The sequence below is a fragment of the Pteronotus mesoamericanus genome, unplaced genomic scaffold, assembly GCF_021234165.1.
Source record: "Pteronotus mesoamericanus isolate MK-2021 breed Mesoamerican mustached bat unplaced genomic scaffold, CSHL_Meso_final contig_228, whole genome shotgun sequence".
NCBI classification, from domain to species: domain Eukaryota; kingdom Metazoa; phylum Chordata; class Mammalia; order Chiroptera; family Mormoopidae; genus Pteronotus; species Pteronotus mesoamericanus.
The window spans coordinates 919,634-944,211 of NW_026555095.1; the positions used below are offsets into that span (position 1 = coordinate 919,634).

General features: G+C 39.7%; 1 protein-coding gene across 2 annotated transcripts in view; it reads left to right on the forward strand.

Annotated features, from left to right (window-relative positions):
* Positions 1–6,193: 6,193 nt before the first annotated feature.
* IGSF11 (immunoglobulin superfamily member 11) overlaps positions 6,194–24,578 on the forward strand; it is a 161,653-nt gene continuing 143,268 nt past the window's right edge. For both annotated transcript variants that reach the window (XM_054572324.1, XM_054572325.1), the window contains exon 1: positions 6,194–6,241. The gene's annotated coding sequence lies outside the window, so the exon portion shown is untranslated. The remainder of the gene's footprint in view (positions 6,242–24,578) is intronic.

The window sequence follows — 24,578 nt, forward strand, 5'->3', positions numbered from 1 at the left end:
CAGATTCCTGCTGGTGTCCCAGGCAGCAATGTCTGAGAAGCTCTGAGCAGAGAGAGGTACTTCGTGTAGGCCACGGTGAAATAAGTTAATGTCAGGTTATACCTGTGAGAAGCTAAGCTTGTAACAGAAGCTGGAATAGGAGGTAGGGCTGAGAAGATCTGAAATACTTCATAGGAAGGTTCTAATACTGTGGTGCTCTTTTTTTAGAAATACCTGGCCCTGGCTGGGTGGCTCAGCTGGTTGGAGTGTCATCTAATACACCAAAAGGTTGCAGGTTTGATTCCTGGTCAGGGCACATACTTAGGTTGAGGATTTGGTCCCTGGTCAGGGCTCATACAGGAGGCAACTGATCAGTTTCTGACATTGATGTTTCCCTATCTCTCTTTCTCTCTTCCTCTCTCTCTCTTTCAAATCAATAAACATATCTTTGGATGAGGATTAAAAAAATACCTGGGATTAATTTTTAAACTTTGGTAATACTAATTTTAAAAATTTTAGTAAGAATTAGATATAACTGGATTTTTCTAAAATGATATTAAAACTGTGAAACAACTTATTGGAATTAAAATATCTTTGGCCATCTCATTTCTTTTCTCACTGTTACCATAGAAACAAAGCATGGTTCACTGTTTTTAATTTGAATTCCAATTTTTATCAGTTATTACTGATTTTATTATTAATAGCACATAAAATTCAGGTATTATTTAGTTTTTCAAGTTCACGAAATATAAAGTTTTAGAGTAATTTTTAAGGGGGGTAGTATTCATTTAATTGTGTAAATCCTTATCTTTTAAGGAAGATTATTCATCAACAAATTCAGAAGACAAGCTGAAATCTGAACAATTATTTAGTATTAAAAAGTACCAGAAATGTTACCAGTTCTAAAGTGTCAGTGAGGTTGCTAATTCAAATAGAGGTATCAGGGTATAGTGGAAAGAATACTGGCCTCAGAGTAAGAAAAGTTAGTTTTTACTACTAGGGGGCTGTTGATCAAGAAGTTTCAAGTTTCTCTGAATCTTAAATTTTTTCTTCTGGAAAAATGGGGTAAAACTATTTATCTTATGGCATTGTTTTGAGGATTTAAATGAGAGTATGTATGTTAAAGCACATAGCACAGTGCCTGGTACAAAGCAGATACAGTGAGAGTGGAGTCAGCAAGGGGTAATCAAGAGAGGCGACTGTAGGGAGAATGGGGGACTAGATCAACTTGGGTCTCGTGGTAAATAGAGTACCTCCTGAATCCTCAGAGACACCCACTTCCTAATCCCTAGAACCTGTTACATGCGTGGCAAAGTGGAATTAAGGTTGCAGATAGAATTAATATCACCTTCAACTGATCTGGAGATGAGATGATGAGATTATCCTGGGTTATCCAAGTGGGCTCATTGTAATCACAAGGGTCCTTAGATGTGGAAGAGGCTGGAGACGAGAGAATGAGGAAAGAGAGAGAGAGAGAGAGAGAGAGACAGGACTTGGCCTAATGTTGATGCCTTTGAAGATGTAGGGGAAAGGGGCCATGAACCGAGGAAAGCAGGTTGGACTCTAGAAGCTAGAGAATATGAGGAAAAGGATTCTCTACAAAGAATCCAGCCCTGCCGCCATCTTGATTTCAGCTCATTGAGACCCATTTTGGATTTTTGACCTCAAAACTACAATTGTATTGTTTCCTGCTGCTTAGTTTGCAGTAATTTGTTATAACAACAATAGAAATTTAACACAAGCCCTGTAGTTTATAGTAAGGACTTTCACTGAGTGAGGCAGGAAGCCATCGGAAGGATTGGGTTGGAGGAGTGATCTGATTTGATCTAATAGGATCGCTCTGGATGTTGTGTTGCGAATAGACTGTTGAAGGATTCCTTCCTTCATCTAGCTTTTGGCTTGCCTTTTCCCTATTTATTGAGAGATCATAAATTCACTTAAGATTTAAAAGAATATGATCTCACAAACTTTGTAAGTCAAGATCTCTCTAATCTGTTTTGTTGCCAGAAATGAAAGTCTGAATTGCATTTTAAATTAAACTTCTATGGAAAACTCACCAGAAAAAATTGAATACCCCAATATATAAAATCAAGTGACCAGCGTTCCAAGCAAATTAGAGAATACTCGTGAAGAGACTTTGAAGATTCTAAAAAGTATATTCCTCACAAGAAAAAGAATACAAAAACATTTTCATCGTTTACTTTCATCTAAATCCTATCTAGCAAGATCTACCAGAGGAGTGAGCAGAAACAGATACAAGAGTAAGCAGTCAATATGTCTAGGTTGTAAACTGATCCAAAATGTGAGAAGTATGTTTTAAAATATTAAGTGATCCATTTATGTCTTAACACACAGTAAACACTTATTGGCTTGTTAATTACTCTAGCGATTCCACTACTATCTTCTCCATTCCTTTATTGTTATTTCAGAGCCATTATCGCCTCTTCACTAAGGGGAATGGGGAAAAATTCCTCTAATGTTGCACTTCTAAAAAGACCAAGCTCTGCTTCAGACTATAGATGGTTCTAAGCAGCCAGGTTAAAATATAGAACGAGTTACTGGCTCAAACAAGGAATGAAAGGTATTTTCTAACTTTAAGGAAGAGGTTCTTATAAAACATTTTATAGACAAATGTTCTCAAAAACTTAAATACAATAAACCTTTAATTATATACATCATGGAGACGGATAGGTGGCATTAATAACTTAAAATAGTTAATAGATAATATAGTGTTACAAAAATAATATATTTAGCTTTGAAAATCTTTGTAATTTCCTTTATCATTTTTCTCTCTCAATTATTTTTTTCTTAAACTAATAATTAAATTTTCCATTCTTGAATGTAGAGTAACTCACTGTGGAAAGAGATGATCCAGGGTTTTGATGGATGGGGGAGAGAAGCTGGTCTAGGATTACAATTTGAATTTGAATAATCCACATTTAAATATTTAGAAGTGGACTGTATTATCATGTCATCAATGTTTCTGAGCCAAGATTACCATATTTTGCCGTGTATAATAACACATTTTTGCCCAAATTTTTGAGGGAAAAATAAGGATACATATTATATATGGGTGGTACTAATTCTGTATCTGTATAAATGTTTTTAATTCTTTTATTTATGCTTATGTATTAAAAGTGTAACTCTAGAAAGCAATAATGACATTTGTATGCAAAATAATTCCCTGGAATACAATAATTGGTTTTGTTTCTAAATATAAATAAATAAATAATTGAATTAAAAAGTTAAAAAAACTAAAATGAAAGATTTTTTTCCTGAAGGTTTTGGCCAAAACCATGGATTTACATTATACACAGCAAAATACAGTATTATACTACAGCAGATTCTTTTATCCCAGAGTTCCTTGTCCTGGCCATTCCCATCTTCATTTTTTTCTTGGTCCTGGCCATTCCCATCTCCATTTCTTTCTTGGTCATTTCTTTCTTGGTCAGATAGACCTGGAGGTGTGTATGTGGGAGGGGGGCAATGTTATCTGAATTTTAAGCTACCCATGTGGGGGTGGGGTGGAGGTGGGATAAAAGTTGGGGAGGCAACAGCAGTGTTCCACACAGGTGGCTTTAAGACACTATAGTCTATATAAATTTCTATAGATATTGGTCTATGAAAAGATAAAAGATGTGATGTTGTAGAACAACTATAGGGTAGATGTGAGAAGACCTTTGTTCCAGTTCTGCCTATTGGTATTTGCAGTCCTGAAGGTATCCCTTGATTTCTTTGAGACTCAGTAGCTTACTATGTGAAGGCTGGGGATGGTGATAATACCTGTTTTACCTACCCTCTGGGGTTGCTGTAAAGATCAATATATGAGAAAGTACTTTGAAATCTATAAAGTATTATAGAAATAAAAATGTCTGTTGCTTTAGCACTCAGAATACTTAAGAGATTTAAAGAAATCCTACTGTGGTCATAAGGCAGATTAGGATAAAAGAGTTCATGAAATTCATCATTACTAATAAAAATGTACTAAGAATACATGCCAGTGGGTATTATCTCTGTGAATTAAAAAGCACTTTTTTTCGCTTTGTGTCCTGTGACGGTGTTCTTTTGGAAGCCTCTGTGTACAGCACTTGGAGTTTCCAGTCCTCCCGATCTGCTTCCTTCAAGTCCACTGTCTACCATCTGCCTTGTGCTTCTGGGCAGCCAGATTGCCTCCTGAAATCTGATGGTCCCCACTCCCCCTTCAGAAACTACACTTCTTTTTCTAATAAAAGGGCTGCTCCATTGAACTGTGAGCACTCTGTCCTTTCAATAACTCCCTGGCTCCTGTTGGGTAAGCAGAAGTATGCCATGGTGACAAAGAGGCAGGAGAGCTCTTTTTTTTTTTTTCCTGATTCGTGACAGTGGAGATATGTTCCATGTTCAATTAAAAGTTATTTAATATGAACCTATGATCCAATGTTACCCCAATACATTTAATTTAAAAAGTTATTTAAGAGTGAGGATTATATATTACACTTTATGTTTGACCTTCAACTAGTAGGTCATGTTGATACTCAGTAGATACATATTTGCTGAATTGATGTGCTAAGAAGTGTATCAGGTAATTTGCTTTACTAGGGTTTTTCAGCCTGGATTATTAGGTTATTTATTTAATTATATACTAAATATTCTGTATTTAAATCTGGGATTGTAATGAAGCAAAGTCCTGCTCCAAGTAGCACCTGCCAATTGACAACTTCCTTGCTTTTCTCTTTATATTACGTTTTTATGTTCTGCTTGTTCCTGGGTTAGAATGCATGAATACGTGCCAGACAAGGTAAGGAATTAGGTTGGATGGAGAAAAAAAAAATCTAGTCCTTTCCTTGGAGTTTAAATGAATGAGAATAAGCCCAGTGTTGGAATCATAATTGAAATTTTAAACTTCTGTTATTACTATCAAAGACACTATACTGTTATATTATTCTTTTCTTGCTATTAGAGATCTGGTAAGGGATTCTAGCAAATCAGAAGTAGGGGGCAAAGTTGAGGCATCTCTAATTCATAATCAAAGTATACTTTTCAGGGTATCCTTGTTAAAAGTGACTGGCATTTATGAATGTTATCCCTTCTTTAAATTTGAAATTATAACAGCACTGTTATTTTCATTTCTACATGTATCTTCTAATCTCTGTCCAAGTGTATAAATGTTTTACATATTTGCCTTTTTTCTGTGCATACTATATTCTCTCCTGAATTGCCCTGGGAGGCTCAGAATTTCTGAATGGCTCCAAGAATCCTGATCTATGCCACTGCAGAAATTGATTAGAATGGCCTGCCATCCCCTGGGCAGGTATGCCTTCACATTTAGAAGGCTAGGGTTAAGTGCTGAAGCAGAAAATGACTGGGGCCTGCAAGTTAACTGGTGACCTCAAGGGAAAAGGAATGAAGTTAGGTTTTATAAGGGAAGCTGTAGGTAGGGAAGATGTAGGTAGGGAAGATGTTTTGCCAGGGTCAGGTTCTTTCAGATTATTTCGGTTACAGAAGAGAGGATTGAGAGAAAGTGAAATGTCCAAATGGAAATCATCTTAGAACTGCAATAGAAAAGAATCTCGCAGATTCGGAGGAAGGGGGTGGAAAAGTCCCTCTCCGAGCTCTCTGGGGATCAGGACTCACACTACCAGTCTCAGGAGCAATTCAGGACAGGCGAGGAACACAAGGGCCTCTGGGTCCACTGCGCGCTTGCAGGGGAGTGCGGAAGAGTGGTCTGGCTCGCACACAGGTGGCAGGAGCCGCGCCAGCTGCGCACCGCTCTAGCTCTGCGGGTGGGCCGCCAGGCGTCGCGCGGGAGTCGCGGTTGCCCGGGAGACCGAGCGGAGCCAGTGGGCGGTGCGGAGCTGAGCGGAGCTGGGCTGCTGCGGGTGTAGCTGGGCGAGAGTTGGGAGGGGGTGTGGCTCCCTGGGCTGCGCGGGAGGCCGGCGGGTCTTGGGGCAGAGCGAGGTGGCCGTGAGGCTGTGGAGCGAGGCCGGCGGGCACGGCGAGTACGCGACGCGCCGGGTCGCAACTCAGCCTTCTCCACTGATCGAGGCGGTGCGGGAGCTGCACTTGCCTCGTCTTCCCGACCGACGGTTTCAGCTCCACCGGAGTGACTGCGGCTGGACGTCGAGTAGGGGAGGACCCAGCTTCCGCGAGAGCGCCGAGAGTCCGGCCCGCGCCTCCGCTGCGGCGAAGAGGAGCCAGGCGGGCGCCGGGCGCTCTCCCTGCGGCCCCGGCATGACTTCTCTGGGGTTTCCTCTGGCGCCCTTGCTGCTCCTCTCTCTGCACTGTGAGTAGCCCAAGCCCTCCGCTCCCGGCGGTGCCAGGCTGGGCTGGCGGGACCGGCAGAAGCTGTTTGGGGATCGCCTGTGCCAGGTCTTTGAAGCCCAACTTTCTCAGGGCCATGCATAGTCGTTGTTCTTGGCCTAGGCTCACGCGCCCACCTGCCGCGGGTGCCCTCCTGCCGGCGCCCCTCTTTCCCGCCTCCCGCACAGCCCAGGTGTTCCCTAATCAGAGAGATAACTGCACCTGCTTCTTGGTTACCGCGATCCTGGACCTGACTCTGACCCCGCTGTATTCTTTTTCAGTTAATGAACTCCCGTACTTACTGGGTCCAGTGAGAAACAGTATTCAGAATCAGTTTCTGTTACTGGGCGCCTCCCAGAAAACTAGGGATGCCTTTAAAATTAGAAAACTTCAAATAGTGCTTTTACCACAACCTTTAACAAACATGCAGGTGTAACTGAAATTGTGGTCTCGATTTTAAAAATAATTATACATTGTGCTATATATAATACATTTGAAAACAAGAATTTATTTTATTTTATTTATGCTCTAGCCTCTTCCCCAAAGGATCTAAATTGGCTTGCAAAAATACCTAGAATATAAAAAAATAAAAAAAATATATAACAACATTAGAAGAAAAGGAATAAACATATCTTTATTTTTCTTGTTAACCGTCTTTAAATATGTTTAAATTTAATTTTATACTCTCCATTTAGTCTTTCTTATATTTTATTTTCTATAGTTTCTATCAATAGCCATCGTATGAGAAACAAAACTCTGTTTTTTATTTTATACAGTGCCCTTTTCTGAATGCACTGTCCTGTGGAATCAAGTCTTCTGTTCCATTTAATTGATTGTTGAGATTTACTGAGATTTATTTTGAAGGGTTTTATTTTAAAAGCAGATTCAATGATTGATGGAAGATTGTGGTTAACTCTATTTATTTTTTTCTGGAGATGTCAGTATGTTTCCCATAGTTTTATGGTCTTATCTGAATTGATAATGTACCTGTAGATCTTGAAGTAACCTAATATTTGTTAGCTGACTTAAGTTGTACGAATTCATTTAATAAAAGAGAAAGGAACACAAACTTTGTCTATCATTTCCATAGAAGCCAGTGAAAGAAATAATAAAAATTAGAGGTAACTTTTGTGGAGCTCAATAGATATATTTTTTGTAATGATGTGTAGATAACGATTAAGTGACATTAGCATGTGCTTCCAAGTGAGTTTTGTCTGGTTTCCAGTTTGAGAGAGCTAACGTTTTTCTCTGTCCTACTTTTTTCAAGTGTGAAATAATATTGAGTAAATGGTCTTTTTAATACAACCCCTTGGACATAACTGAAACTATTTTAAATATCACTATAAGAACAGCTGAGATTTTTGGTAAAAAAGATCTGTTAACCTTTGTATATAACAATCAATGACCCTCTCTTTTTTGTAAACAGCGTTTGTGTATAGTTTGTTGAATTATTAGGCAGTACTTTTAAAGAGTTGATGTAATTCTCAGAATCAGGCTTACAAGGTCATCTGCTTTGTTTCTTCTCCTTCAGTAGAATTATTCCTAAGTCATCTTAGAATGTTTTAAAGACTTCCAAGGACATTTTAGCCTTCATGATAACCTATTCTGTAATGGCCCTTTTCACCCTCAAAAATGAAAAAATATGTTCAGATGTTCTGTGAATTTTTACTAAGCTCCTCTGGTGGGGAGGAATGGTGGTGGGAAATAAAGATGTGTGAGTTTGTCCACAGCCCTTAAGGAGTTGGCGGTTTTGAAACAGGCTGCAAACATGCACAAATGATTTATGATAGAGGAAGATATGAAGAGTGCCATTTATTAATGATGATATTAAGGAAGACTTCGTGGAAAAGTTTACTTTTGGTCTGGACTTTAAATGAGTGGGATTTGAATTGACGGAGTCGGCAGCGATTGGGCTTTCCTAAGCCAAAGGAGCAACCTGGATGAAGGATATGAAATGGCAAGTGCAGGGCCATGTTCTGGAAAGGCCAAGCCCTTCCAGTTGCTAGAATAGGAGGTTGTGCAAAGGAGAGAAGGCTAGAAATGTAGTAAAAGGAGAGTAGAGGGCCTTGTATGCTCAGTTTGGTATCTATTCAGCAGGTCATGGAATGGCCACTGACATTCAGTTTCCTTAAGATGGGGGAAGGAAAGAAGGTAAACATCTCCTGAGTGTGTAGCATAATAGTCTCCCTGAAAATACCATGTCCTGGTTGCATTAAGTTCTTGAACCAGTCAATGGTAAAGCTGGTTTCAGAGAATTAGGACCCATCCCTAAGACTTCCAGTGTGGAGTGATGGGGAGGAGTGGATATCTGAACAAAGTTATTTCCATCATGAGAAGGAAAAGAGAAATGGACACTAGGTAGATAGCCATTTGTAGCAGTGACCACCGCAATGGCATAATGCACCAAATGTAGAAATAGATAGTGTCTTAAGTTTTTGAAAGAAAATGAATGTCAAGGCATTTCTGTTTTTATTTTTGTTTAAATCTCTCTGGAGTAAACTTCAAAGGGAATTTGAATAGAAAAGTTGATTACTATCATATAGTTCTACCAATGGGTTAGATAGTCAAACCTCAGTTTTCTGCCGTCTTGGTTCTCAACTCAATTCTCGACCAAGTTTTCATAGAAAAAAAATGTCTTGGTTGTCTAACAAAACTTTGGGTCTCATTTTCTATGGGACAACCCTTTCATGCTGATACCTGTATGATCAGTCATGCATCTCTCAGGCAACAAATTGCTTTGGTTTTTGGTTTTTGAACAAATTGCTTATTGAACAGTTTTCCAGAACGAATTAAGTTTGAGAACCAAGGTTCTCTAAAGCAGTGGACCCCAAAGTTTTTGGCACTAGGGACCTGTTTCGTGGAAGGCAATTTTTTCCACAGACCAAGGGTTGGGGGATGGTTTCAGGATGATTCAAACTCACCTCCTGCTGGATGGCCCGGTTCCTAAAAGGCCCGACCGGTACTAGTCTGCAGCCCGGAGGCTGGGGACTCGTGCTCTAAACTCTTTCTTGTACTGCTTGTGATTCCTTGAAATAGTGAATAACTTTCCAGAATATGAGAAAAGTATAAAAGAAAGAAAAGACCATATAAAATCAAGTGAAAATAAATTATGAGCCTAAATGTCAGCGTTTTGAAAAATTTATTGTAGCCCTGTGGCTCTGTGTCTCAATTGGTTGGAGCATGATCCCAGACACCAAAATGTTATGTGTTCAATCCCCGGTCAGGGCACAAGCCTAGGTTGCCAATTGGATCCCCAGTTGGGGGGTGTGTATGGGAGGCAACCAACTGATGTTTCTGTCTCTTCATTTTCTTAGCTCTAATTTTAGTTATGTAACTGTTTTGGAAGAACTCACGTTTTAGTAAAAATTCTGTAGTTTGACCCACATGAAAGGTGACAGCCTCTGGATGAAAATTTTAGATAAGTTAAGCTTAATACACTGTATATTCAACATGAACTATTCAGGAAGCACTTTAAATATTAAATCACCAAGTGCTTCTAAAATGTTATGCTTAGAGCTGTTGTGGGACCCAAGGTAATGATGCAATGGGTAAGGTTTTTTACCCCCCAGTAACAGTATGTGGCACATTTTCAAATGTGTTTTCACACCTTGATAGTGGAAGCATTTATAATGAAAAGTCTCATTTGAATCTTCATACTTAAGCCATGTGATTTAGTGTCAAACAAGGTGACGTGATGGCCCATAAGATTCTTTAGTTGCAGTGAATTATGCAAAACAAGGGACTGGAAAGCCTAGCTGCGTTTGGGAGAAAGTTGGAAACTGTGGTGTTCCCCCTTAAATTCTGATCTATAGTTTATATAGAATAGGGATTCTTAACTTATTTGTATATATATTAATGATGCCAATTTCTATATTTTAGGAGACTGAGGTAAGATTGCTGGATTTCTGGTAGTCCAGTCACTTCAGATCCCCTTCTTCGGTTGATGAGGGCTACTTGGCACTCACACTTCTCGCCCTTGCATTTTGAGGGCAGCTCTCAGACCCTCAAGATCCTCCTTTGAGGTCTCTGAAATCCTCCTTTGATTGTACTTGGAGAATACGTGGTTTTAGAGAGGTTGTTAGTTCTTGGGTAGTATTCAAAATACCATCTGATTTGAGCTGGATTTGGTCTTAGAAGTAGAAAGTTAATTAGTTTACTTATGAGTTAAGCTGATCTTACTAAACTGTGGAAGGATTTCTTCCTTTCTATTAAAGTTTGGGTACCGGTAGTTGATTCCCTCTGTACCTGGTTTCCTACCACCTAAGAAAGAGACTATAGTTAGCATTTGTGATGGTTTTAAAATTGTAGAAATGTGAAGACAGTCACAGAGAAAATCTATTTCCTAATTTCACAAATGATAGACTCAGCCATTAATTTGATATCAGTTTATCTTTACTGTTATCAGATACTACAAAATATATTCAATATGGCATGGCTCTGCCTCACTCATGTACTATAGGAATATCACAGTTTAATAAATGTCCCTAAAATTTCTGTTTATAGGATTAACAATACAAATTTGCCAATGTGAACAAAAATCCTATTCAATAAAAATCCTTAGAGGAAGTATACTTCCTGGTTTCTCTTCATTTAGCATTTTGATCCTGAGAGAAGTAACAAAATGACAGGGTTAGAGGCACACTTTTATTTAGGAAAGCATGAGGCTAAAGAAGTTGAGATGCCTGTACCACATGTAGTTCTTTGGGAGAATCTTCAGAGAATTAGGTTAACATCAGTGGCTATGAAATAGAGTGGGTCAGGATTTAGGGTTGAGATAGATGTTTAAAGTAAAATAGCTTTGGAAATTCAATGCCATTTTTTCCATCAAGGGTCACAGCTATGTAATAACACAATTTGTCATTGTGAATGTAACTCTAATGTGATGAGGCTGCCTCCAGGCCAGCCTTAAAAGACTCATTAATCTAACATTTCTAAAAATTGAAAATAAATTTAGATTTTGTTGAAGCCTGTTGAAGATTACACAGTGGAAACGGTAATAATGTCCTAATTTAAAGAACCCCTTTACCCGCCTTTTCCCAGGGACTCCCTGTTCATAGCAGTTGCTCCTGTACAATCTCTTTGTTCTCACTCCTGCATTCTCAGTAATGTTGATTCTTTTCTGTCCTCTTTCCTTCTCATCCTCTCCTACCTTTTTGGAGGATGTTATATTATACTACTAATAGCATCAAGTTCTTTTAAGGTAAGTAAATCTAGCATTCTTAGCTCCTTCCAATGATTTAACTTTATGTTGGGGATTGATATAAAAAAACCAAACAAACCCAGAAATCATCTTAGAATGTGCGCATTGGTGGGGGTATGTGAGAATGTGCACGTAGTCCTATTTTCTTCTTGTTCAATAAAATTAACTTTATGATAGATACAGTTCCCTGTGTGTGTATATATACATATGCATGTATATTTTCCTTAAAGTGCAGTACCATTCTTGGCATATAGTAAGTACTTAGTAGATACTTATAAATGAATAAACAAGTGTTTAATAATGTAAGTGGTAATCCCATGTGCTTAGAGTACATAAAAGTAATTTTTTTCTTTTTCAAGGAAAGTAAGAATTTTTGTTAAAATTTTCTTTACGGATTTGGTGTTACTACGTCAGCTTCAACTTCTTTAAATTGTAGTATATATTTTATAGAACAGAGACGATAGAGATATATTTTCATAGTCTTTTCAAATTCTGTGGCTTTGGGAGTTGTACAATACAGGTCTTGCAAAATTGACTTTGAGCTAATTTTAATCATAGAAGTTTGAAGTTGTCCATTTTTGAAATATTTTTTTCCTAAGAAGTTCCCAAAGGTTTTGCTCCATTTAAAAATTTTTTAAATTGAATATATTGAGATGACATTTGTTAATAAAATTGCATAGGTTTCAGGTGTCCAGTTTTATAATACATCGTCTGTATATATTGTGTGTTCACCAAACTCAGGTCTAGTCTCCTCCTATCAACCATTTATCCCCTCTATAATGTTTTGCTCCATTTAATAAAAAATGACCTTGGACTTTTGGGACTTCACTTAGAACCTTCAGTTTTCCCATTTCCATGTCTGGCATTTTTGGTCCTGAGGGCTGGTATGTTAGAATTAGCTTAAGAACAGAGATAATTAAAATAACACCTCATGTAGTCTAAGCACAGCTTCCCCTCCCTTATCATGGATATAAAATACTAGAGATGCTTTTATAGAAATAGGAGCATTAACTAAACCAGCCCCATGCAGGGGCATTTTAACCCACTAGTAGAGGTTGCCAGTTGTCCTCCCCTCCCATTCCCTTTCCTTTTCCTGAAGTCTGCATATTTCCAGCCATAGCTTCTTCCAGGTAGGATTCATTTTCTTATTTACCGTTTTTCTCAGTCTGCAGTGATGTTCATACCTCTCAAAATGTCAAAGGTCTTAATATAATCATAGCCATATCATTGACTTATGCTCAAGATGCCTTAAGTAACACCAAACATGGATCACAGTACTTAATGTTTGTTTCTTTGGACCAGGTCTATCACCACCAGTTTCACAACTTCTAGCAGCCCCCATGGGTCGAGATCCCTTGGCAGAACACAGAATAAATGGCCAAAGGAGAGGTTGGAGTATAATAAACATCACTTGTTGCAGAATGTATTCAAATTGGGCTAGCTAGCATTTTGGCTTTCATTGGTTAAGAAAGCTTGTAGTACAGTTCACATACGCATATTGCCCATATACAAATAAAAATTGCTGTGTTAGCACTTGTTGGCCAAGACTTAAGACAATAGGCAGAACATGTGAAAAATGTGCTAACAGAATACTGCAAAAATTCTCCAACTTTTGGCCTTAATGGTTATTGGGGCCTTAAAGATTATTGACGATGATAGAAAACTTTTGTTTTGTGTGGATTTGGTCTATGGATATTTACCATAATAGAAATTAAAAGTGAGAAAAATTTTACATAGTTATTAATTTGAAAACAACATAATAAATCCATTATATTGTGACATAAATAATGTATTTTTGTGACAATTAAGATCCCCCCGCCCCCAAACAAAAAGATATTAGAAGGAGGAATGGCACTGTTTTACATTTTTGGAAATCTCTTTTAATGTCTGGCTCATTAGAAAGAAACTGGTTTCTCCTATCTGCTTCTGCATTTAATTTATTATGATGTGTTTCTTGGTTTAACTATATAAAGAATACACATTGTCTCACACAGATATGCAGTTGGAAAAAGAATATTTTGATAGCATTTTCAAATAATTTTCTATATTATTCTTTGATATTCCACCAAAACTTATTGGGTAGTAGTTTATTAAAAATTGGTTGCAATGTGGAATCAGAAACCACTATCAATAAACATTTCTTACTCTGTTATATTAAAGTCTATTAGTTTATTTTGTACTTTGTTTGAATGGGTATTTTATTCATGCATCATTTTTTGGTGACATACACATTGATAATTTAGAATATACTGGTCCATTGATACAGGTCTTACAAATGTTGACCTATTATAAAGTACGTACTGGGAAGCTGTTAAACTCACAGTGGCAGGTACAAGTTTTCTAAAATTTTAATATTTCCTCCAGTTGACAACAAACAACTGTCAGTTATTTCCCCTGCAGTAATAGTCTTATTTTGTTCATTTTTGATAAAATCCCTGCCAAATACCTAAGTCTAAATACCCATAGTCTATGAATTGTTCTTTCAAGTAAAAATGCTGATACATGGAAAAAAGCTATGCATTCGTTTAGCTTTGAGCTCCAGCAGTTGCACCAGGGCTTTTCCTTGGGACAGCCCCCACTCTGGTACGCAGCGCAAGTGCTTCATGTGTCATTCTACCCATTTTGCCACATGGAATATTATAAAAGGTCAAGCTTTAATGAAGTTACTGTTATTGCTTCATCAAAGACATTCTTTAGTCAAACTGGATTTTCTTTTTTAACTCTGAGTGCATGACAGCGAGGCCTACAATGACTTAGAGTACAGTTGTGCCAGTGCCTTGACTTGTGTGAAGGTGCCAACATTTTCACCCACCACTGCTTCTGCACCGTCAGTGCAAATGTCAGCAGGCAAAAAGGCAAATAGCATTTTATCATTGTTTAAAAAAATAGCTTTTACTTCATGGATTTTTGAAAGGGTCTTAGAGACCATCCATGGACTATAGCACTTGAGCCCTGGTGTGCTGTTATAGAACCTTAGAGTCTGTTTTTAAAAATTATATTAGCAATAAGTAGCCACACAGTCATTCCATGCTATATGGAATGGCATTAAATGGAGTATGCATGTATTATTTTAAAATAAGTAATATGTTCATTTAAAATTCTTTATTTTTGTATTATAAATTTTCAAATTACAAAAGTAGCATATACTAGGCATAAAAATTAAAACAATGCAAAAGTGTTTAAGAATTGAATTCATATCCCATCTCCATCCATCAGATTCGCTAGTTTTGCTGAGCATTGTTCCATACCTTTTTCTAAGTACAAACAAAGGCTGCATGTATATGTATTTTCAAAAATAATGCCATAAATATTGTTTCACAAATTATTTTTAAAACATAGTTTAAGATGGGCATTTTGCCACATCTGTTAAGTGGATCTACTTCATTCTCTTTAATGATTTAAGTTTAGTATTTCACAGCAAGTCTGTACCATAATTTATTTAGCTGTTTCCTCATTGTTGGACATTTGTTTCTGATTTTTTTGACATTAATGATGTTATAGTGAACCTCTTTGTGTATACATTTATAACCTGTAAATCTGTGTAGGTATTTCTGCAGCCTTGCTTGGCTAAACTGGAATTATTGGATGTATACATGTTGGAGGAGATAATAGCATTGTGTGAAAGCTTTGTATAGTCAGACATATTGGGTTTGAATTCCTGAATTGTCCTTTTTTTTGCCCTCTGATTTTGGGAATGTTTTAATTCCTGAGCTTGAGTTTGATTATCATGTAGAGTGGAGATGGCATTCTCAGTACATTCAGAAGTACTAAGTTAAAGGAAATGACACATCTTTAAAGTGTCTAGCATAGTGGCATATAGAAAATGCTCGGTTATTGGCACTTGTTGGTGCAAGAATTGATCAGCCCTAACCTGAGATAGGAAGTAAGAGTTCTATCCGGAAGGTACCAGTGGAGATACCTCAATTCTACAGGTCTGCTTTCATTTGCAAAATGAGGGAGTCGTATTTGGTAATCTGTTTTTTTTTCCAGCTCTGTAATGTCATGATTCTTTGAGTTGGCTTCCAAGTGTTGAGAATATTGTCAGTAAAATAAATGAGATAATACACAGCTGGTTTTAACATACTCATAAAACTTTTCCTAAAGTAGTTACTCGACTTTTCCTTCTGCCTCTCCCTCTATCAGTATAATAGGACTTTACGGTGATATCTCTTCTATGAATTAAAACCATCTTCATCTGTTGTAGAAATACTATAAAAATTGGCTTCAAATATGAAGAATGTTATTTTTAAATTTTATTTTAAAATGATTTCATGTTAGCTCAGGCTATCTACATACATTATTTTCTTAAATCCTTTAGGTAAAAGAAAGATCTTGTATGTGTCTGAAAAGTGTCAGTTGTAAGCACGCTATAAGTATGGCAAAAATCTTTTTACAACAATCACTGTATTCTTTTAACTTGATTTCTATCACCTTTCTCTGCTTTTCTATCATAATGACTTTTCTTTGTATAAGCCAGGCATAGGTGTCTAAATTTTATCTGTACTGGGTTACATGTTGAGTATAGATGTTTTAGTATTGCCATTATTGATTAAAAGTGAAAAACCTGTGAGCTTTTAAAAAACTGAGTTTTTCTCAGGGAGGTAGTGATACTAAAGCGAAAGCTTTAGAGAAGTGTGGTTAGGGCTTGTCTTAATTCGGACTCTAGGTTGTATATCATCGATAGTGTTTCCCAGCTGTTCTTTTTTGTATTTTCACTAAAGAGAATGTTTTGTAGAAAGCCTGGTGGTCTCCAAAACGGACAGAGTTGGTCACATTAGCAGAACTTTCAAAATAATTCTGAGATTTATAGATTCACTGCCTATTGCGTTATCATGATTAATACAGTTTGTTTTTGGATCATTAAATTTTTCCTGAAACTAAACCACACTACTAGGGAAGGTTCTTGAGTTTTGTTCTCCAAAATAGTTATAGAAACTTAAACATGATTCATTTTTATGAAAATAGTTTCTGAAATTGTGACTTTTATTTCTTCCTAACTTGTGGTTTCATTGTGCTTAGAGCAAGACATGTTTTAGTTGCTCTTTGATCAATATGTATCGGCAGTTTCTGTCCTAGCATTTGCACTTCTTTGGTCAAATTAATTGTGTTCATCCTTCCTCCCTCCCAGGTTACTTTGAATTTAGGGAGTGGGGTTGTCTTTCTCATTAATAAGAAAGTGTAATGTTATGAACCACAGGGAGCTAAACCAGTGAGGTCTCTTAGAGCCCTTTAATTCCATAATGTCCTTGATCTGATGAAGCCGTTCAGTAAATGTCTTCACAATTTCCATGACCAAGCCATCTGCCTGCATTAAAATAAATCAAATCTGCTTACTCCTTTAGTGTCTAACAAATACTCTGTAAACTGATGACGATGGAGACCATGACACGAAAATAATTTGCAGTCTTTAGCACTTCCTCTTGTATTTTTGGCTCAGATTCTCTCAGTGGAGGCTGGCATTCCAGCCTTCTTTTTCACTTGAATAAAAGGGTAGTGGGACCATTTCCCTTCTTTTATTGCAGTTACCCTATGTGTGGCCAGCGAATTAACTCAGCTTTTCCATATTTAGATTTAACTTCACAAAACCTTTACTTGCTGTTCTACTTCATGTATGGTAGCTGATTAGGTAAACACACATATACTTATCTAAGTTTAAATATGACTCAAGCTTCTGGTACTGTCACTGTTTGGAGACTCTGTGTAGGTTGTGGCAGCAACACACTGTACAAGTGCATGACCCAACAGCCTGTTCCTAGGCAAAACTAGTTTATTTTTTTTACATCTGAAAATTACAGAATCTTTAAAATATTTCTTCTAAGTGTTAACTTCTTACTATTCTTTCTTCCATTGCCACCTTATTATTAAATTATATTCTTAGCATTTTAAGTTTATATTATTCCAACAGTTTTCTAGCTACTTTTTATCTTTCTTCTCATTGATCTATCTTTTACTCTCTGCCGGTTTCTTTTCTGTCAAATACTGCTTCCATTATATTGTTCTCTTCCTTCATCAACAATAACTGCAACAAACTCCAAAACTCTTAAAGGATAAATTCCTGTGTCCTCTATGGCTTTCTATTCTTCCCCACCCAGCCCATCATGTTTCCACCACCCTCTGCTCACACTCTGGGCATGTTGCTCACATTTCCATCCTCTTCTGGTTGGTCTGAAATAACTTCCTTTCTTCTCTTCATATCCGTACTACTCACCATCTAGCCCAGCTCAAGCCTGTTTCCTTTGAGGCCGATTGCCTTACTTTCTGGTCTGACTTCTCTGTAGGGGATCTTTTTCTCTTACAGTTTCCTAAGCAATGCGTTTGTGTACTCCTGTGGTGGCACCTCCAAAATGCTGTGTCTTGTTCTCTTACACTTTCTTGTGAGCTAGACAGGGTGAGTACTCTGCAGTGCACATGGCCATGCTTACTTTATTGAGTGAATGGATGAATTTTAGAGCTTTACTTTTCAGCAGGCTTTTATCTTATGTTAGATAATAGACAATCCCGTTTTTTTTATTTTGCAGGCAAATTGTTGAAAATCTATACATGCATTTGAGATAGGAAGAAATATGAACGTTAAAGTTTTTTACTAAAGCATAGACATTTCTTATTCACAAAAAATGATAAAAAACAGATTCTTTTATGCTGTGGATTTAATTTGCACTTCATTTGTATTCCAATTTTGAACAGGTTAATACAGTTTCTGAGCCCTTTATGTGAATGAAATTTATAGTAGTTTCCCACTATCTCCTAACATGTCCCTCCTGCTTTTCTCTATACTTTGTTCATTCCACTGAAGAGCATTTGAGGCAGACAAACAGAATAGGAGGGAGGGGTAGGTCTCCAACCAATCAGCAAGAACTTTGCAATTGCCCTTGCAGTCTGTACCTCCTGTTCCGAAGATGAAGGGGGAAGTCCACAACCTGCGCCTGCGCACTGAAGAAGGAACCGGTGACCTCGGATGACCTATCCCTCATTATAATAAATCACCATTGCAGTTTTGCAATCCCCACCGCTCTGCCACCCTCCGCCATTGTGAATCAAGGAGGATTCTGAGTAAAACAGGCACAGAAAGAGACAAGGGAAGGGGAGCAAAATTAGAAGCCACAGCCACAAATCCTCAATAAAAGGAAGAACCCTGGGCCCACTGGGAGTGGCTCTGCCTTTGTTGGCAACAGCCAGACTTCCCCTCTGGAACTGTATCTGTGTTAACTTTGCTTTGGCTTTGCTCTATATTGGGACTCCACTTTCAATTCTTTGACTGTGGGAGACCAAGAACACATGGTTTTTTGTGCTATCTCCAATTGCTGATTTTATTTGGTGCCACGCCTTGGATCGCCTTTGGAAGTCCATTCTTTCTTCCCCTGAGGCTTGAGGATTCTGCATCTTACGTCTGCCTTGTTTTCTTCCTATAGTTCCCCCCAGAAAGTAGTCTATTTACCAGCAGGCACGGGTGGGCTAGATAAAAGTCTATAGTGTGGCCGTGGTTTGAAGACTCGCATGGCGGGATAAGCCATGGGATAGAACTGCTCTAGGCAGGCTGGTGGCAAGAAATTGAACATGCAACGAAGGCAGTCAGTTCACAAGCAAACATCTGCTCCCTCCTCAGCCAAGCCCGTTAGAAAGCTTTTAGATCACTTTGCCTGGGATCTGCTTTGCTGCAAATCTTTTCAATGGTTTTCCCCTCCTTACTAATGTGTCTTAAAACTGTTCTTAGCCCTTGAGAATACCAATTTCCCCTTCCTCTTATTAGGAATCGAAAGACCCTGCCCCTCATGCCCTGAATTTTAGGCTGGGTGTGTGTTTGTGCTCTTGTGGGGTGAGACTGTGGTTGCTGCAGCCTGGTGGTACATGGCTGTATTCATTCCTCTTGGGATGGAGGATTTCATACGGACCAGGTCCCAAGGCTCTCTTGGCCCCAAGCCCAGCAGGAATAATGCGAAGTAGTACCTTATACCACCCAAGTGCAGCCAAGTCCTACCACTTTGGGAGGTAGCCAGCCGGGACACTGGAACTATAAGGGACACATGTCCCCTTCTTGGTCCCCTTCTCGGTCACGGACCTAGCTCAATGTAAGGAAAGTCTAGGGAGATTCTTTGAAGACCTGGGGAAATTTGCTGAAGGATTCCACTCTCTCACCCTCATTTATGATCTCACTTGGAGAGACCTCTATATCTACTAACTGCCTGCTGTACTCCTGAAGAGAAACGAGAATCTGGGAGGGTGCTAGGCTTCATGCATGCAGAGAATGCCAATAATTGGGGGTGGTCTGCCACTACGGTGGCCAGACCAGCATCCCCAGTGGAATTAGTAATGACAGAACAGACACCAGGGTGAGGGACAATATGATACAATGTCTCATAAATGAAATAAGGAAGTGTATCAAAAAACCTGTAAACTATGACAAAATTAAAATCTCTCAGGATAAGGAAGAAAACCTGGCAATATGTCAGGGATGCCTAATAAAAACCCTCAGAAAATACAGCAACATAGACCTTCAGACCCCGGGTGGGCAGGCTTTGTTAAGTCATTATTTCACTATCCACTCAGCTCCAGATATTCTAAGGAACCTACAGAGGTGAAATTAGGACCTCAGACACCCAAGATCTAACTTAGAGATATAAGAACTAGAGTCTTTAACAACAGAGAAATAAAAACAGAGGAGGAGAGGCTCCAACAAGAGAAAAGACAGAATAAGACCCAGGCTAAGCTCGTCGTCGCAGTGGTTCAGAGTGCAATTGGACAGGCTCCTGCAACCCATCCTGGTCAACCCAGGGGAAAACCAGTGTCAAAAACCCAGGGAGAGGAGAGAGGATACTTTAAGTGCAAGAAGCAGAGACACTGGGCCTGAGATTGCTGAAAACCACTCCCAACTCCAGACCATGTCCAGTCTATGGAAAAAACAGCCACTGGAAAATCAATTGTCCCACTTCCTTGACACGGGGGACAGGTCATTGATGTAAGGCCTGCCCCTAGTAGGGGACTGAGGGTGCCCAGGGAAGAGTTTGTCCCCCTTGCAGAACAACCTTTTCATCTCCCCCAACAAGCCATGGGTGGCCTTAGATGTGGTAAATAGGCAAGTTCAGTTTCTTATTGACATGGGGGCCACTTACTCTATCTTCGTCTCTTTTGTAGGACCTCTCTCTTGAGAAATCTCCATTATTATGGGGATGAAGGGAAAGCCAGCATTTACCACTATACTCCCTCTGTTCCTTGCAGGCTAGGTAATAAGATTTTTCACCATGCCTTCCTTGTCATTCCTCACTGTCCCTCTCACTTACAAGGGAGGGGTCTACTAGAAAAACTAGGAACCATTTTTCTCTTCCCTGATCAAATTATTAATAAAATACGGCCTCTGTTTTTGGAACCCCTGGCCCATGAGGGGGTCTACATTCCATGCCAAGTCCTTGAGGGAGTAGCCTTTCTGTTTGGAAGGAGAGAATTCCCGGCCAAGCCAGACATACCACCCCTGTAAAAACACAGTTCTGGCCAGGAATATAGTGTCCTAGCAGATGACAATACCCCCTCAAGAAGGAGGCTCTTGAAAGACTAAAACCTACTATCCAGAAATTCCTGCACCATGGACTTCTGGTACCTGTACAATCACCCTGCAATACCCAAATGTACTTGTCCACAAGCCCAGTGGGGATTACTGCCTAGTTCAGGATTTATGTGCCAAAAGTGAAGCTGTTTAACCCCTGCACCCCATAGTAGCTAACCCTTATGCCATCCTAACTCAAGTACCAGGCAACACTAGTTGTTTAATGTATTAGACCTGAAGGATGCTTTCTGTTTTGTCCCTCTGGACCCTGACTCCCGGTACCCACTTGCCTTTGAATGAAAAGACCCAGATATGGGTCTATCCCAGCAGTACACTTGTACTGCTACCCCCGGTACAATACTACCCCCGGATTTTAGAGACTCTACACCTCTGTGCTTGAAACCTGGAACAAAACTTCAGGGAACTGAGCCTCCCTGATAGTATGCCTCTACAGTTTATAGATGACCTCATTTTTTACAGTCCTGACCAAGAAATCCCTTTAAAGGACACTATTGAGACCTAAACTTCTAATGACAGAGGGGATAATGAGTATCCCCCCAAAACCCAGGTTTCCTTACGATAGGTTACTTGTCTGGGATATATTTTAACTGCTGAGGGCTGACAGTTGTCGCAAGAGAGAAAAGCAGCTATTCTCGACATGGTACTCCTTGCTACTTGGAAACAACTAAGGACCTTCTTGGGGATGGCAGGGTTCTGTAAAATTTGGCCAAACTTCAGGCTAAACCTCTATACAAATCCACTATGGGACTCAATTCAGAGCCCCTTGAGTAGATTGGGGAGATAAAATGAGCTCTAAAAGACATTAAGCAACCTCTGTTAAGCATCTGGCCTGGGATCCCCTGATATCAGGAAAGCTTTTACTTCCTAGGTATCTAAAAGACAGGGAGTCGCTCACCATGGTGTCTAAACTTTTGGTGTCTCTGGGCCATACATTAAATATATAAACACTAATGAAAAGTGATGAGCAAAAAAAAAAAAAAAAAAAGGGTTTTGAGTGAATTTATGATTTTGTGTTGGGCCACATTCACAGCCACCCTTAGCTGCATGCGTCCTGCGGGCCTTGGGTGGGACACCCCTGTGAGAGATTCTAACTCAGAGGCTAGGAACAGGCCCCCTGGCCAGGAGCCTTCTTTTCTAAGAGAGTAGATAATGTTGCAAAAGGCTGGCTCTGCTTGTCCCAGGCCTGGCAGCACTGGTCCAGCTAATCGAGGAGGCTACTAAGATAACTCTGGGTCAGCCCTTAGAGGTACAGACTCTAAGTCAGGCCCAGGCAGTATGAGAAACCAAGGGACACCTTTGGCTAAAGGGCTCAAGATGAGTTAAATACCAGGCTCTACTCTTAGATGTCCCTGACGTAACTCTAACACCTTGCAACACTGTAAACCCAGCTACCCTTCTCCTTGACACTAGGACTACAGGGCTGACCTATTAATGTACTAAGACTCAAGCAGAGCTGCCCCACCCTGACCTGGAAGACACTTGGTTCACAGGTGGGAGTAGTTTCATGAGGGATGTCTGAGGAAGGGCAGGATATGCAGTGGTCATTCTCACCCAAGTCTCAGAATCTGGGAGCCTACCCTTGAATACCTCCTCCCAGAAGGCTGAGCTCATGGCACTAACCTCAACTCTGACCTTGGCAAAAGAAAAAGGAATTAACATATACATAAACTCTAAATATGCCTGCCTCATTTTACACACTAATGCTGCAATCTGTAGAGAACGAGGACTTCTATGTGCAAAAAACACCCTCATAGGCGCAGCCAAGAAATCTTTAAATTATTTCAAGCCGTACAGGAGCCGCTAGAGGTAGCAGTAATGCACTGCAGGGTACATCAAGGGGACAATTCTAGTAGATTTGGAGATCTCAGGGAAATGCCAAGGATGATGCTAAATTCAAAAGGGCAACAGAATCTGAGCCTCTGCTCAGCCAGGAAATCCTGGCATTAATCCCACATGATAGTCAAGAACACTCGCCCATCTACTCAGGCAGAGGATGAGTGGACTCTCTCAGGGAGGAGAAAAAGAAGGCCCATGGCAAAAATTAGGTAACAAAATCCTAATACCTGGGGAATTATAACAGCCTTTCACAAAGCCTCACATCTCAGCAGAGATGCTATGGCTACCTTAGTCTCAAAATTATTCATAAGATGGGTCTAGCCACTACTATTAGGAAGCTCACAAGGACCTGCCCAACCTGTCAGATAAACCTTCTCTGGGGGACAGACTTTCTCTTAACCTAACTCCCCCAGTCCTGAGATAAGGAAATTACCTGGGGGAAGATTGCCAGATGAAATTCACTCCCCTTCCCCCATGCCAGGGATACCAGTACCTTTCAGTCTATATTGATACCTTCACTGGATGGATTGAGGCATACCCCTGCTAAACTGACAAAGCCACTGAAGTAGCTAAGAAATAATTTCTTAATTCAGGCTGCCTCGGGCCCTTTAGAGTGACAATGGCCTGACCTTTGTCAGCCAGGTCACCCAAAGGATAGCATAGGCCCTAGGAATAAAACATCATCTCCACTCCTCCTGGAGGCCACAGTCCTCAGACAATGTAGAAAAGTCCAACCAAGTACTCAGACCCTTGCTAACCTCTGTCAGAAGACCTCAACAACCTGTCTCAAAAAAAATCTACCTCTTCCCTTACTGTGGGTCAAAAATTTGCCCAAGACTCAGCTACAGCTCAGCCCCTATGAAATGGTATATGACAGACCCTTTTCAGCATGCTCCTGGACTCCGAGGCACACACTCTGACAAAACATTTCCTAAATTTAGGACAGGTCCAAAATATTTTAATAGAGCATGGAAACAAAATTCTCCCCACACCTCAGGGTGCAGGGTCTCAAAACCCTTACCAACCAGGGGACTGGGTCTTCCTAAAGACATGGGAAGAGAAATATCCCTCACCCTGCCCCCGCCACCAAAAGCAATTAAAACCCAAGAAGAAAGGGCCTTGTCAAGTCCTTACTATCCCTTCAGCTGTGAAATTACAGGGCATCAACAGTTTGATGCATTTCTCCTGAGTCAGTCCCCATCCTGAAGCCCAGAGGGAGGAGACTAAGTCCAGCAGCCCCACACCACAGAATATACCTGGGAACTGCTCAAGGACCTCAAGCTTCTCCTCAAGTCTTGCAGATAAGTAATGACAGAAGCCGGACCTCTGTTTTGGATAACAGAAGGGGAAGGCGCTCTCCTCATTCTAGTGTTTTGTTTGAGTAACTCTCCTTTGGGGGATTGGAAACTACTTCTACTGTAGGCAGTAGTTAATGTCTTAGGATCCAGACACATTCTGTGATAGACTCCTTGCTGAACTAGTCATCTACCCCGAGTCTGGGATATTTAACTCCTACCCAGGCCTATTTGCTAGTTCTAACCTTGACCTGGGACAAGTTCCTCCAGGGACTTTGCCTATGATGACATCTCCTTGTTCCTTTTTGACCCTCACTATTCTCTTTTACACCCCAGCTGTCCACCCTCAGAAGCATACCTCTTACACTATTCATAATGTAACCGCACAGATCCCTAAAAAACCCAGCTGCTGGCTCTGGATGCAGAATTCCGA